This window comes from Vombatus ursinus, unplaced genomic scaffold, assembly GCF_900497805.2.
Source record: "Vombatus ursinus unplaced genomic scaffold, bare-nosed wombat genome assembly UNPS02014799.1, whole genome shotgun sequence".
Taxonomy (NCBI): Eukaryota; Metazoa; Chordata; class Mammalia; order Diprotodontia; family Vombatidae; genus Vombatus; species Vombatus ursinus.
The window spans coordinates 25,099,339-25,115,558 of record NW_020954577.1 but is presented as its reverse complement, the minus strand read 5'-3'; positions in this window follow the sequence as shown (position 1 = coordinate 25,115,558).

The following is a 16,220-nucleotide window of genomic DNA, read 5'->3' as shown; positions in this document are numbered from 1 at the left end:
TAAATGGAGGTTGTTTCATTTTTTTTTATATCTGTATCACCAGCACCTAGGACAATGACTGGCACATAGTAGGTGCTTAATAAATGCTAATTGACTGACTGACAGAAGCCAAAGGGTCAAGGAACCTTTGTCAGGGGCAGCTAGGTGGCACAGTAGATAGAGTACCCGCCCTGGAGTCAGGAGGACCTGAGTTCAAAACCAGCCTCAGAAGCTTGACACTAGCTGTGTGACCCTGGGCAAGTCACTTAACCCCATTGCCTAGCCCCCCAAAAAATGTTCCTCAAGGAACTGGTAATCACCAATTACAGCCCAGGGACAGAAATGCCAGTAACAGGGTAGGTCAAAGAAAGGGTCTGGGCTGATGAGAGCTGACCACAATTTGTTCCTTCTAGTGAGTGGGAACCTCCATGGGCTTCTCAGCCAGAGTACTGGGTAAATGCTGCCAGCTTGACTTGGTGAGTAGAAGCTGTGGGAGGCTCCCGCAGTTCACCTAGGCATCATCTTAAATAGAAGGCGGCTGTATAAGAAACAATGGGGGACACATTCTGCTTGTCTTCTGACATCCTGAGCTTTCTTCAAGTCTCAGCTGGTGCCTTTTCCTCTAACGGGAAGGGAATAAGCCTTTATATAGCACTGTGCTAAGCTCTTTACACATGTTATCTTGCTTTGTTCAGTCATCTTTCGGTTGTGTCTGACTCTTCATAGCCCCATTTGGGGTTTTTTTGGACCAAGATCCTGGAGTGGTTTGCCATTTCCTTCTCCAGTTCATTTTACAGATGGGAAACTGAGGCCAACAGGGTTAAATGTCTTGCCCATGGTTAGACAACTAGGAAGCCAGATTTAAACTTAGGATGGTGAGTCTTCCTGACTCTGGGCTCCTTGCTCTATCCACTGTGCCACCTAGGTGCCCAGGTGATCTAAGGCTATCACCCATTTAGTTAGTATGTATTTTGTGTACTATATATCTATTTATGCATGAATTTTCTCCTATTAGAGTATAAGCTCCTTGTGGGTAGAGACTTTTTTTTTTAATCCCAGTGCTTAGCACAGGAGCTGACACATAGTAAGTGCTTAACAAATTCCTGTGGCTTGATTGAAATCACATCAGTGATCATTCACAATATTCAAAGGCCGTTTAGTAGTGACTACCCCATTCCCCTACTTGGCCTTCTCTCCTTTTTAGTCCACCTGGGCATCTTCAAAGCTTTCCAATGGAATTAGTTAGATGGCAGTGAAGGCATCTCACAACTTCCAATTCACTAGGGTATTTCCTTCTTTCTCCATCTCTCTGACGCTAGTGTGTGCTTAGCAAGATGTAAGAAATGTCTTTCATAACCAAATTCCAGAGTCTTTCAAAAACATTCACCCACTAAATTTAACTTGGTTACCCTTTAGCATGCCTTCTCCATCTCAGAGATGATTCATAGAACCCACTTGAGGCACCCTGAGGATGGCAGCCAGTGCAGGTACACTGTGGTTAAAAATAACTCATCTGTGGGAAGATGGTAGGATCAATTTAATGAGCTCCATCTTTACCTCCAGAGATGTGGCTGCATCTCAGGGTTTGAATGTCCAAGGCTGGTTTTAATCCAGCCTTCCCAGTGGACCTTGATCTACATTGTGCAGCCTTACCCTGTAATTGGGCTCATGTCTTAGCAGCTTGGTGTAGTGAAGAATACTTGCTTTAAACACTTTCTAGGTGTATGGACCTGGGCAAGTCACTTTGAACATCCCTGGGCCTCTTCCATTTTCTCATCTGTAAAGTCAAAGTGTTGGACTTCTAAAGTTCCTTCCAACTTCCGGTCAATGAATGCAAAGCAAAGTAGGTAAGATTAGTGAAGGCGGCCACCATGACCCTTGATTATGATCATAAGAGAACGTGTCAATCATGAAACTTGACCAATTTCCTTCCTTGCATTCTTGCCCGCTCTGGTGGACCAAATTCAGTGCCTAGATGTGAGACTCATTTAGTCTAATTCATCCAAATATTCGAAGGAAAGTCACTTGTTCACATTAAAACATTTTCCTTTATGTGCACAGGATGATGCTAGGTGGCCACACATAGCCATTCTTTCATATTCTTTCATTCTCAGAGGACAATCCTTCACCTATCCTGCCTGACTTGTCTTTCTGTTAAGACTACTTAGGTCTATCTCCTTGGAGACTTTTCCTGTTTCCTCCATTCTACAATGACCTCTCCTCATCATATCTTGTTCATATTTGTATTTTTCTTCTTTGTTCTTTGCTACAAAAAGTCAATGGTTTAACTATGTACAGACAGCCGATTTATAAAAGATTTCTACATTGGTATCCAGTAATTTCCTTTCTTAAGGTAATCACTAATTTCATTTTTTTTCTATGTCTTTTGGATTTTGCTAAGTAAAATCATTGCCCTAGGCTCACTCATCACCTCTTGGCTGCACTATTCCAATAGAATCCTAAACTGCCTCCCTATTTCTACTCTTTCCTTTCCAACTCATACTCCATACAGCTGTCAAATTGCTATGCCTAAATCCTAGGGCCGTGTCACTTACTTGCTTAAGAAGCTTGAGTGACTCCCTGTTACCTCTTTGCTTGTCATTAAAAGCTCTCCACAGTCTGACTCGAACCTGTCTTTAGATATTGATTTCACATTATTTTCCTTCCCATACTGTATTCCAGACTAACTGGTCTAGTTGATGCTCCCCATACATCTAATCTCCTGCCTTTACTTGGGGTGTATCCACACCCCAAATGTCCTCCTTTCTCACTTTTACCTCCTGGAGTTCCTTGCTTCCTTCAAGGTTCAATTCAAGTATCAGTCCCTATAAGAAGCTTTTCCTTGGGGCAGCTAGGTGGTGCAGTGGATAGAGCTCCGGTCTTGGAGTTAGGAGGACCTGTGTTCAAATCCGGCCTCAGACACTTGACATTTAAGTGACCCTGGGTAAGTCACTTAACCACCATTGCCTCACCAAAAAAAGAAAAAAAAAAGAAGAAGACTTTCCTGATGCCCTCTACCCCTTATTACTTTGTATTTAATTATCTGTACACATTGTTCCCCTCCACCCCCTGTGGAATACAAGCTTGTTGCAGGCAGGGGCCGCTTCATTTTTGGTTTTGTGTCTCCAGCATGTAATAATAATAAGTGTTAGCTAGGATTTACATTTACTTTAACGCTACTAAGCACTTTATAAATATTATCCTATTTGATCCTCACAAAAACCCTGGGAGATAGGTACTATTATTATCCCCATTTTACAGATGATGAAACTGAGGCAGAGAGCAGTTAAGTGACTTGCCCAGGGTCTCAGTGGTATCTGAGGTTGCACTTGGGTTTTTCCGACTCTAGGTCCAGTGTTTTGTCCGCTGTTCCACTTAGCATAGTACCTAGCACACAGAAGGCACTTCAAAATGTTTGTCAATTTGAAATAGGTCAAGTTTGCAGCATTTTAATTGCACACCATATCTTCTTCTCATTTTTATTCTTTTTTTAATTTGGAAGTTATTTTGATCATTTCTCTAACCATTTGATGTTCCAAGTGTGACCAGAGAGCTAATTCAGAAATGCTTCCCATATTGGTAACCAGTCATATCCTCTCTGTTAAGATTTAGTCATTTTCATTTTTTGTGATGTCCTTTGTTATTTGTCTGTTCAGAGCCTTCTCATCTGCTCTTCTTGAAGAAAGAATTCATGATAGATAAGCAGGAAGCTTCTAGTAGTCAACAAGATTTTGGCTTTTAGTTCTTAATCCCCAGTCATATTCTCAGACCTCTCCCATGCCCAGCTTTGCATAAAAACAACAGTCGTCTTATTTTGTGTGTACAAGGGGGTTGATTAGCTCAACCATTCCGTCACATGTTAAGTAAGTATGCTCTGATACCTTTATCCATTGAGAATACCTCTATTGAATCAAAGACATTAAGCTAGGAACAAAAAAATCTTTGACCAATTTTGAAAGAGCAAAATGCTTTTATCTATTGGATGGAAGGAAATTACACTGCACTGGAAGTATAATGGGATTGGCCTCAGTCACATCCCAAAGGGCTTGGACTGAAAACAGCAAGCTAGTTCAAATTAGGCATTCTAGTAGTAGGTCCTAGAGGCAAAAACCAAAAATATTACCTTTTCTTAAGGAGCACACTTTGTGATGGGGGAGACAACATGGAAATAATTAGGTACCTACAAGATATATACAGAGTGGATGGGAGGTAATTTTAGAGAGGAAGGAAGTAGCAGTTGGTGGAACCAGGATAGGCCTCCTACAAAATGTAGGATTTGAGCTGAATTTTGAAAGAAGTCAAGGAAGAGGGGAGGTGGAAGTGAGGAGAGAAACCATTCTAGTGCAAAGAAACCAGTGCATTGCTGGGAAATTGGAGCATCATGTGGGAGGAAGAAGTAGGCCAGTGTGGATGGAGTGTAATGTTCATTGGGCCACTGAAGATTGTTAAGCAGAGGAATAATATGGTCAGAACTGTTTTAGGACAATGAAGATGAACTAGAGACATATCTGTGGGAGTAGACAGGAGGAGACAGATTCAAGAGAAGTTGCAGTAGAATAATTAACAGGATTTACCAACTGATTGTTTTTGCTCTCAGCCTTTTGGGGATTAAGTGCAGGCAATAGACTTTCCCCAAGTCCTTTTGACTTAATAACTCGTGAGGGCTGCTCAACCTATTTTGCCTTGGGGTCTCCACAGCAACATCCCAGTCCTAAAAATAAAAACTTGATCTCAGGGCAAGAGCTCAAGCTCAGAATGGATTTGGTGTTAATTGGTTAAATCCATCACAAAGAAACTTGGAAAAAAAACAAATCATGACCAAAATGAACTTTCTAATCATCATGAATAAGTTGACAAATCCCTCAAAATGGGCAGTTTCAGGGCAGGCCAAATAAATGTCAGTGGCTTCTAAAGAATCCCAAGTCCTTGGTTACAAATCTATAAAGCTGTGAAAAGTAGCATTACGTTGTGCTTTATAGAACAGTCCTATAGAATCTCTGAGTTGTCAGGACCATCAGAAGTCATCTTGCCCACCCTGTACCTAAACAAAAAATGTCCTCTCCTACATACCTGACAAATGGATATTTCACAAAGACTTCCAGAGTGAGACAGAATCCTCTATCTCCCTAAGGAGAACCCTTCCACTATGGGATTGCTTTCAATTAAGTATTTAATACAAGGCCAAAGTCTTTCTCTTTGTAGCTTCCAATCATTGCCTTCAGTATGTTTTTTGAAGTCAAATAGAACAAATCTAATCTGTCTTTGACAGGGCAATTTCAGATATTTGCAGACAGGTACCATGTCTCTCTCAGTCTTCTCCAAACAACATCCCCATCTCCTTCAAATGAGCCACATCTGGCACATTCCCCCATGCTTGCCATCCTGCCCACCCTCCATCTGACCATGCTGGCCTACTGGCTATTCCACACGTAGGACATGCCATCTCTCGTCTCCATGTTTTGCACTGGATATTTCCCGTGCCTGTAGTATTCTCCCTTCAACCTCCAACTCCTAGAATCTTTGGCTTCCTTTAAGACTACTCAAATGCTATCTCTTCCAGGTGACCTTTCCATATCCCTCCAGCTGCTAGTGTCATGTCCTCCAAGGTGACCTTCTATCCACCCTGAATTTATCTTATATGTTCTCATTTCAGTATGTTGGGTTCTCCATTAGAATGGAAAATCCTGGGGCGGCTAGCTGGTGCAGTGGATAGGGCACCAGCCCTGAAGTCAGGAGGACCTAAGTTCAAATCTGGCCTCAGACCAAACACTTGACACTTACTAGCTGTGTGACCCTGGGCAAGTCACTTAACTCCAATTGCCTAAAAAAAGAAATAAAAAAGAATGGAAGATCCTTAAGAACAGGGACTGGTTTTGTTTTGTCTTTTTGTCCCCAGTGCTTAGCAAAGTGTCTGGCACATAGTAGGCACTTAATTAATGCTTGTTTATTGAGCATACATTAGAGACTTAATGAACTCCCAACCTGAGTCTTACATTGAGGAAGAGATTATTAAATAAGCAGGAAGAATAGACATGCATTCAACATGCATTTATTCAATTTGTATTTTTATTGAGCCGCTACTATCCACTGTGATACTATGCTCTAGAACTGTGCTAGACATTTAGAGGGATAAAAAGAAATGTAAGGCATTCAAGGAGTTTAGATCTAGTTGGGGGAAAACAGTTAAATAACAATGAAAGTAATATATGATTGAGTCAAAATGAACAATGTAGCAATGGGTGCTCTAGAAATTCAGAAAAGAGGGAGATAAATGAAAAAAAATAGCATGGAAACAGCAATGGACTTGGGGTCAAGAGATATGTTCAAATCCCAGCGTGTGACACTGGGAAAGCCCTTTGTGTCCCCATTTATAAAATGGAGATAATAATATCTGTATTATCTACATCAGATGAGAAGATATATGGAAAGTGTTTTAAAAGCCTCAAAGTGTTCTTCTCTCATTCACTCTCTCTCTCTCTCTCTCTCTCTCTCTCTCTCTCTCTCTCTCTTCCTCCTCCTCCTCCTCCTCCTCTTCCTCCTCCCTCCCACCTCTCTCTCTCTCTCTATATATATACATACATACTTACATACATATATGTTTCTCTCCTTCCTTCCTTAAATCTATGTTTTCATAGTATAGGGAATTCCCAGTAAGTAACTTTCTCTACCAGCACAAACTGGCACCTTATTTGCAACTTAAAGTCTTAGAGACTTTCCCATGCCATTGAGGGGTTGTGACTTGCCTGGAGTCACCCAGTCAATAGGTACCCATGCACCAAATGTGAAAACTCAAATCTTCCTAATGCTGACAGCTTTATGATGCCTTTTCTATTTACATGTGACCTATTATTTGTTATTAGACTAGAAAAGTTAAAAGAAAGACTCGGAGAAGAAGATAGATTTGAGCTGAATCTTGAAGGATAGGTGGGATTTAGTTGGGAGAAAAGAAATGGAAAGGTCATCCTAAAAGACTGAAGGGAAACACTGTGAACAAATACTTGGAGTCAGAAATGAGCATGAGATACTTTGGAGCCACTGAGATAAGCCTGGTTGGGATGTGCAACCAAAACAGTGGAAGATTGGGCTAGATAAGTAGGGTAGAGGCCGTTTACAAAGAGCCTTGAATGCCAGGCGGAGGAACTTGTACTCAATTCTATAAGAAATTGAGAATTAGTAGAAATTTTTCTGGAGAGGCCAGATGTGACAAGCCCCTAGGCTGGCACTGAAAGTGTTCCAAAGCTTCTCTGGCTCTCCAGACTTCTTTTATATCATTTGCCTTCTTGCACAATATGTTGCCAGCACATTGACCTATTAGCCGTTTCTCGAACTCAACATGCTATCTCCTAGAACCACTCTTTGTCCTGGTTGCCCAGCATTCCCAGAATACACTGTTTTCTCACCTTCATCTCTTAGAATCCCTTGATTGTTTTAAGCCTCAATTCAGGTAACACCTTCTATAGAAGGCCTTCCCAATTCCCCCAGGAATTTCTCTCCCTCCTGAAGTTACTTAGCATTTAATCATATCTCAGAAACGCCTTGAGGGCAGGGGCTATTTCTTTGTATCCCCAGTACCTAACACAATGCCTTCATGTTATAGCAACAAATGTTTGCGGAATTAATGAATAACTGAAGGATGAGGAGACTAATAATCACTAATCTGTTGGATGAATTGAAGAAGGGAAGACACTGGAGGCAATGGGACAGGCCAGGAGGCTATTGAGTGGGACAGGCTTTAGGACGGAGATTTTTAACCCGTTTGGTAGTCTGGTCAAGCCTTTCTCAGAATAATGCTTTAAAATCCATTAAAAATATATGATTAAAAAGGAAACCAATTATATTGAAATAGTTATCAAAATATTAAAAAGACAAGTTTACTCACCCTAGGATAAGGAGTGATAAATCCTAGGGTTAGAGTTTTAGCAGTAGAAATGAAGAGGAAGGGATTGATGCCAGATGAATTTTGAAATATTTGGGGACAGATCAGATAAAAGAGGTAAAGGAAAGAGAGATGACTCCCAAATAAAAATAGAGAAAGATACAAATATAAACTTCCCAGAATATAAAAGATGCTCTCCCACTCTCTCAAATCTAAGCTTGGAAGCCTTCTTTTCCAGCTCTCTGAACCTGTAATCTGACTGGAAAGGTTTGAGCTACATTGATCATATGATTGCAATCAACATCTGATTGCTCACGTCTTGCATGCTGTTCCTGGGTTTCATGAACCATCCCAGTTGGCTGCTCTTAACACATCAAAATGTGGAGGGTACAGACAACACAGAACATTTTTCTTCTAAAAAAAATTTTCCCTAGTTCAATCTAAAGCTTTTTTTAAAATTCAATTTTATTTTATTTTCAGTTCAAAATTGGCTCCCTCCTACCAACCAATCCACTGAAAAGCAAGAAAAATAAAACCCATTACAAATATGTAAGCAAAACAAATTCTTCCATTAGCCATGTTGAAATCAATTAATATTCAATCTGCTCTCTGAGCATACCACTTGTCTATTTGGAGGTGGATAGTATTGTTTCATCATTAGTTTTCCAGAGCTGTGGTTGGTTTCACTCTATTGATCAGAGCCCTTCAAAGTTGTTTGTCTTTACAGTATGGTTATTGTATAAATTGTTCTCTTGGTTCTTCTCACTCTACTTTGCATCAGTTCACATAAATCTTCTCAAGTTTTTTTTTTAAATCATTCCCTTCATCATTTCTTTTAGCATAATAACTTCCCATGTATATGATGGAAAGTTATTATGCTATGTTTTACCACAATTTGTTCAGCCATTTCCCAAATGATGTGCATTCCCTCAGTTTCCAATTCTTTGCCACCACAAAAAGAGCTGCTAGAAATGTTTTCATATATATGGGGGCTTTCCCTCTTTTTTTAAAAATCTCTTTGACGTAATAGTGGCATTGTTAGGTCAAAGGGCATGCACAATGTAATGGTTTTTTTGGGCATGGTTCCAAATTGCTTTCCAGAATGACTGGACCAATTCACAACTCCACCAACAGTGCATTAAGGTACCTATTTTCCCACAGCCCCTCCAGTATTTCTCATTTTGCTTTTTTGATAACTTTGCCAGTCTGATGGGTATGAGGTTGTATCGCAATTGTCTTAATGTGCATTTATCTAATTTTTAGTGGTTTAGAACATTTTTTTCATACAACTATCTATATCTTGGATTTCTTCTTTTGAAAACTAAGGCAGAACATTTTTCAGCAAAAGTGTATCACAAATCACAAATCTGTCCCAAAGCAGGCACTCATGCCAGATATAGTTGTATCTTCCTTTCCCCTGTATTTTGGATATCTTTCACGAAGCAGCTCAACATTACTTTGAATAGTCTTCCCAACCTGTCCCAGAGGAAACTGAGGGGCAGAAAAGTAAATTGAAGGAAGACACTAGGGATGCCTCTCCAAGCCCCAATAGTCAGTAGGAAGTAGTGCTATGAGATCCTCCTGGTGCATTGCCCAGACTTTGGGGGAGAGAGAAATTAATAATTCTTCATAAGACAGAATAAGAATGAAGGCCCATATTTTAGATATTTTTTGTTTTTAGCCGAGTTTCCAACATGGTCTCTCCACATGGACCGGCTTTTTAGAGAACAAGTTCCCTGAAGAATGTGAAGAGTGACATCTGCTGGAGAGTGGCAGAACAACCAAAGCAGCAAAGCCAAGACAATTATGGAATTTGTTGTAGCAGTGCTGGTAACTGAGTTACCAAAAAGCAGAGCTATAAAAGACATTGGTGGTGGGAGCTGAGTTGTAGGAAATATAGGAGGCAGAAATCAAGCAGGGACCTTTAAAAAGTGACTATGCTGTTGCTAAAAGCTGGGGGAAGATCAGGATAGTAAGGAAATAAAGAAGATGGAAAGCAGCAGCTAGTGATTCTAGGTTAGATTTTCAAGGACAAAGCAATGAAGCCAAAAAAGCCCCATCAGGAAGCATGAAGGTGGAGGAATAAACCCTGATCTACCGTTAGTGTAGAGCTGTAAATTACAACATTTCACAAGTCTCTGGGTCAGAAGAGGATTGTTTATATGAGGAAGTCTCTTGACTGTCTAAGGAGCTCATGAGTCCTTGTTATATCCATTAACTTATAAATATTTCTTTATATTTTTAGCCTTGTGAGACTGGGTGCTTATAAGGGGAACTTGTAGTTACTTTTAGGGGAATGCCAGATACTGACATTTTTCAGGTCATCTGCATGAGGGCAATAAATCAGAAGAATGAGTAATCTCTGAATTATACCCAACCCTTGTGTTTGAAGGTAGGAGGCTGTGACAATTGTTATCTAAGCTTGTGGAGACTAAATGAAATAAGAGTAAGGGTGAGGTATGAAAAGGGGATGAGAGGGTGGGAAGAAGTTGGTTGCAAAACAGAGGCTATGGAGAAGAGTTCACATGATAAGAAAGAGATTGCCATTGTGAATTGGAAAAAAGAGGTTTCTTGCTCCATTCCTGTCCATAAATTGCCAACAAGTAATCGGGACCAGCTCCTGTTTTGTCAGTTTGAATAAAAATATTCACCAACCCAGCTGAGATGAGAGGGTTTTGAAGACCACTTGTATCCTGCGTTTCCTTGACTCTCAACCTCTCTAGGTTAACTAACTTCCTCTTCAACAAAACATCTGGAACTTGTCCTGATAACTTTAAGTCCAGCCGAGGCTGGGTTGCAGCCAAATTTCCCAGTCCTCTCTCCCCCACTGATTACTGTTGAAAGCCAGTTGAGCTCATAATCAGCTTCCCCCACCCTCCTCTCCCCTCTTCCAGCAAGAGCAGATGCAAACTGAAAAACTTCCCCCTCTGGCAGCCCCATTTCTCTCTTCTCATTTCCCAGCTAGGTCAGGGTCACCTCCCTATATCCCTTCTACCCCCACACACTAAGCAAATGAGTTGCATTTTTCATTATTCATCACATAACTACCCTTCCTTAGCAGAGAGTTAATTGTATTATATGATTTCCCACTGAGTGAGGACCGAGACAGATATAGTAAAATTCTTTTACTGGGCACTAGTGAATAGAGTACTTTAAATGTCTGTCTCTGAGCATCAGATTCGGTCAGGAATTCAGCAGGTTAGGGATGGATTGTCTCTTAGAATACCAAAGTCCTGACTGCCCTCTGTCAGTATCTGACCCCAAGCCATTCTTATCTCTGACATCTCCGAATAATGAGATATGGCCCTCTTCCCTCCTACTTGGGAGGGTGTAAGGAGAATGCCTAACTTCTAAGGTCTGGCTTCTCTCCAGGCAACTGTTGCCCTTTTCCCTAACGCCAATTGCATTTCTTGAACTTCTTGGCTGAAGCGAGAAATATGAGAGCAGCTGTGTCTGGAGAAGAGGCTATCATTCCCAATAAAGGGGATAATTTAACCCCTAACATTCTGGTGTAAAAGGTGGCCTCCTAGGGAAGGTCTGGATGTTTGCCCACAAAATGCAAAGCATGAGAGCATTTCCGAGCTGGGGGGAGCCTTAGGGAACATCTAGTAAATCCCCTAATTTTACAATTGAGAAAACTGAGGCCTAGCCAGGAGAAAATGGCTTGTTTGTTATCCAGCAACTAGGTAATGACAGGTTGGGGCTTGACTTGAAGTCTTGATTCTCTCCAGTGCTCACTTTTCATGAATTTATATGATGTCATATAATTAGGATTATCCAAAATATACACATGAAAAACATTTAGGAACATTTACAAAGAAACAGACAAATAAAGTACTGGGTAATCAATATACAAACAGGACTTTTTTTTTTTTTTTAAAGAGACCATGGAAAGATAGGGAGGGAAAGCAAAGATAAGAGAGAAGCAATTTTCTCTAGAATGTGACCTTTAAAACTTCTTCAGAGAACAGGCGGTGGATTTATGACTTTCAGGAAAGGCCGGGCTTGATACAATTCCAGCCTTGCCCTGAGGCCCTCTTTCAGGGTTTGCTGACCTGGATGAGGCTTGGAGGGAGGAGGGTGAGTGAGCACCCTGCCCTAGGAGGACCTAAGACAATGTCTTTCACGTCCTGGAGGCTGAATAAGTAGGGATGGAATGGAAGTCAAGTGAGGAAATTCCACCCCACGCTTCCCTTTGGTGTTTCTGTCCCTCATAGAACATGCTAACCTCCAAGATATTCTCCATGTCCACTTTATTTATGGTTCCCATATTCCCAGGATTCATAGCTTCATTGGTGGGGCTACCCTCCGCAGACAAAGATTGCAACCCTACTCCCTCTCCATAATTTAGCAGATGGTCTTTAATAGTTCCTGAGGCTAAAAAGATTCCTCATTCTCCATTTACCATCCCTGTAACTTTTCCCACCAAAACATCCCTCCCTGGCCACCTCTTCCTTAGAGATGCTGTCTCCTCCTATTAGAATGCAGGTCCCATGAGGTTAGGGATCATTTTTGGGTTTTGTATTTGTATCCCCAGTACTTAGAATAGTAATTGACACATAGTAAGCACTTAAATGTTTTCCCCTTACGTTCCTTCATTTGCCCTGGAGCTAAACTGAGGACAAGCCCTCTGAATTTTACTAGGATGGTTCTTATGCTACGGATATGACTCCATCACTGGGCTCATGTAAGAAGCCTTTCCTATTTGATATGAGCTGCTAGATCTTGTGCTTCACTCATGTGAAGTTGAGAGTTCAAGATCATGTTCACATCACAATCAGGCATCAGCTACATACTGTATTGGTCCAGATATATGCCACACCCCTAATAGGAGATCTTTTTAAGAGGAAAAAAAAACTCAATAACATAAAAGAATTGTATCATGTTATTGTATGAGTCTTTCTTACTCCTGACTTAGCACTCTACCACTGAGCCACCTAGCTGCCTCAGGAGTAAGGAAGATCCAAGTTCAAATCTGGCTTCAGACACTAGCTGGGTGACCCTGGGCAAGTCACTTAACCCTGTTTGCCTCAGTTTCCTCATCTGTGAAATGAGCTAAAGAAGGAAATGTCAGATCAGTCCAGTATCTTTGCCAAGAAAACCACTAAAGGAGTCACGAAGAGTCAGACATGACTGAAAAAAATGATTAAATAACAACAACAAACAGTGAAAGGATTCTTAAACTTGCCTCAAAGCTCTTGATCCACCTGCCCCTTTGGAAAAAAAAAGATTAAATGAGCCATTATGCATTTCCAGCACAATTTAAACTTCGAAAAGTTAGATGTGATCTGACTAATCACAGCATTACATGCTACAGACACTTCCAAAGGACAGGAACTTGTGGGGTAGCTGAAATATCTCTTGCTTTGAGCTACTAAAATCATGCAGACTAATCCAAGCACACTGTGACTCACCCCACTGGTCATCATAGCCATGAAGTTTCTCATATCTGTTTAGGACATAGTTTCAGCAGAACAGGAACCATGGGGGAAATCGTGGTAAAGAGAGGGGGAACTGCCAGTAAGTCCTGGAATAATTCCTGGAATTGGGAGCTCTGATGTGATTTGACCCTCCTTTTCCAGGAATTCCTAAGAAACATCCAGGGTGCCTGCCACTCTGAGACCATTGAAAAATGACAGCTCTAAATGACCTGGCTGATGCTGTTATTTCAGGAGACATTGGTGATCACAAGTGGAAATCTCTTTTTAGTCGTATTAATTTCAGACCCATGTGCATTTTCGCTGGTTTCCTGGGGGGATTGAGTCAGCCTCATTTCTTCTTTCTCCTTCAGTTAGGAAGGAAACAATAATCAAGGACAACAGTTGTGACCATGCGCTTGGACGTGGGGGATGTGGCTTTGAATTGAGACTGAGTCCATCAGCCACAGCTTGCCTGTTTTTTGTTTGTTTGTTTTTTGGGTTTTTTTTTTTTGTATTTTGCTAGGCAATTGGGGTTAAGTGACTTGCCCAGGGTCACACAGCTAGTGAATGTCAAGTGTTTGAGGCCGGATTTGAACTCAGGTCCTCCTGACTCCAGGGCCGGTGCTCTATCCACTGAGCCACCTAGCTGCCCCTTTGCCTGTTCTCTTGCTATGAACATGATGATCCCTCCCTCTTTCTCACATTTTGCCTTGATTTCTCTTTTGCATTTCTCTCTCAGTCTTGTGTCACTATTATTCATGTTTTTGTCCTTCATCCTTGAGAATCAGATTTATATCTCCTAGATATGGAGCCTTTCCCTTTTTGTTTTCTCAAAGCACATAGTAGGTGCTCAACAAGTGTTGTTTGAATTGAATTGAATGACGACCCACCTCTCCTCTGGCTCCAGCTCCAGCTCCAGCATTCAATAAGGAAACCACTTCCTGAGAAAGTCAGGCTGTGTGACTTGAGCATGGCTAATGTCGCAGAGTAGGTATTTTTAGTCCCTAGCTGGCTCTCGTTCAGTATAAACCAAAACACCAGGAAACTTGAGGTATGAACATTCTTCTTAGTGACTGCTACTCATCCAGAGGGGATGATAGGCCCATTGTCTTCTGTTTTGCAAACATCAGCTGCTCCCCAGGCTAACACTGGTCACTATCCTGTTAATATTACCCATCAGCCTATTGTTGCATTCCTAATAAATCAATCTGATTGGAGGGTGGAGAGCTCCTCTATTAAGGATGCCTAGGGCAGCCATCTCTTCATTTCCCACATGGCTGCTCTCCCAACTGTACTCTCTGGACTTCTCCATGGCACCTCTACCCCAGGTGCCTTCCTCCCCTTTCACCTCTTCCCTCTCTTTTCAGCTACCATCATATAGGTTCTCCCATTAGATTATAAGCTCCTTGAGGTCAGGGGACTGTCTTTTTCAAATTTGTTTGGCATATAGTAGACACTTAACAAATGCTTATTGACTGATGACTAAGAAAGCACTTATTAAGTACCTATTATGTGTCAGGTACTCTGCTGAGCATAGTTCTGCCAAATCATTCCAAAAGGTTAAGTTTGAATCATCCTTACAGTATGTGCATAGCCTAGAATTAAATCAAATGACTCTTACCTACCTGTCTTCAAGGGTTTTTCATCTTTTTTTTTTTTTGGTCATGGGCCCCTCTAGCAATGTCTGGTGAAACCGATGGATCCCTTCTCTGATTAATGTTTTTAAATGCATAAAACAAAATATATGGAATTACAAAAGAAACCAAAGGCTAGTGAAAATAGAGAGGTAAACCTGAGATCCAGTGATGCCTTTGGGGTCAGTGGATCCCAGGTTAAGAACCCCCATTCAAAGAATTTTTTCAATGATCACTTGATACCAATCCCTATGGTTAATGGTTCTTTGATTTCTAGGGAAGCTAAGAAAATAGCTTGTTAGAGGATGTGTTTATGGAAGTTAAAATTGCTGGGTGCAAAGGCTTCAGATAGTATCTTCATTTCTGGTTCATTCAGAGGCAATAAACAAATCATACTGTCTCCAAGAATAGAGAAAACATTTTTCTTGAGAATCTGGGCATTGAATTGGTGAACCTTTAACAGGTTATCACAAGAGCCTAGAATTCTCACATCTCTTTCATTAACCTTTTAGCCTTATGGGTCTTCAGGCCGACATAGTGTCAGTCTATGGTATTATTTCAACTATGTAATAGAGTAGTTAATCTGAGCCAATTTACAAGATGTTGGGAGGCTTTCTGTCAAAGGAGCTGCCATGCCAAACAGGCAGGTAGGCAGGTGCTCATGCAAACTTTACATGAACTGCTCCAACCCTTTGAAAGAAAACATGGCATACTGGAAATAGAATTAGCCTGCACATTGGTTCACTGCCTATGTGTCTGACCTTGGATGATTGGCATTATCTTTCTTGTCAATGAAAGGGTAAGGTTTTGGAGTCAGAACATCAGGATTTGAAACCTAGATTTCTAATATCTTGGTCAAGTAATTTCGTCTCTCTGTGCCTCAGTTTCCTCAGTCTGTAAAAATGAGGGGACAAGAATTTTGTTTTTCTCTTTTTGTAGTAGGAGGAGAAGCAAGGAGAGAAATTAAATGCTTATTAATTTTAAAAAAATAGATTTTAATTTTTAAAATGAAAGAGTTGGCCTAGATGACTCTCTGTGGTCCTTTTTAGTTCTGATTTTATAACAATATGATTCTTTAAAAGTTTGAGTTTGCAAAAAAAATTTTATGAGGTTGCTTATTTCTTTTAGGAAAAATGCCATTTAAGTAGGACCAAGTTAAAGTGTCATGGTCCAGATTACTAGACAGGTATGGTTAAAGGAGTCTCATCCAAAGGTGACATCCGGTCACCTTCATCAACAATTCACAGAACAGGAGGAAGAGAGCAGGCTGAAGTACATTTAGGAAACTGGGCAGCACTTTCAAGGCTTCCA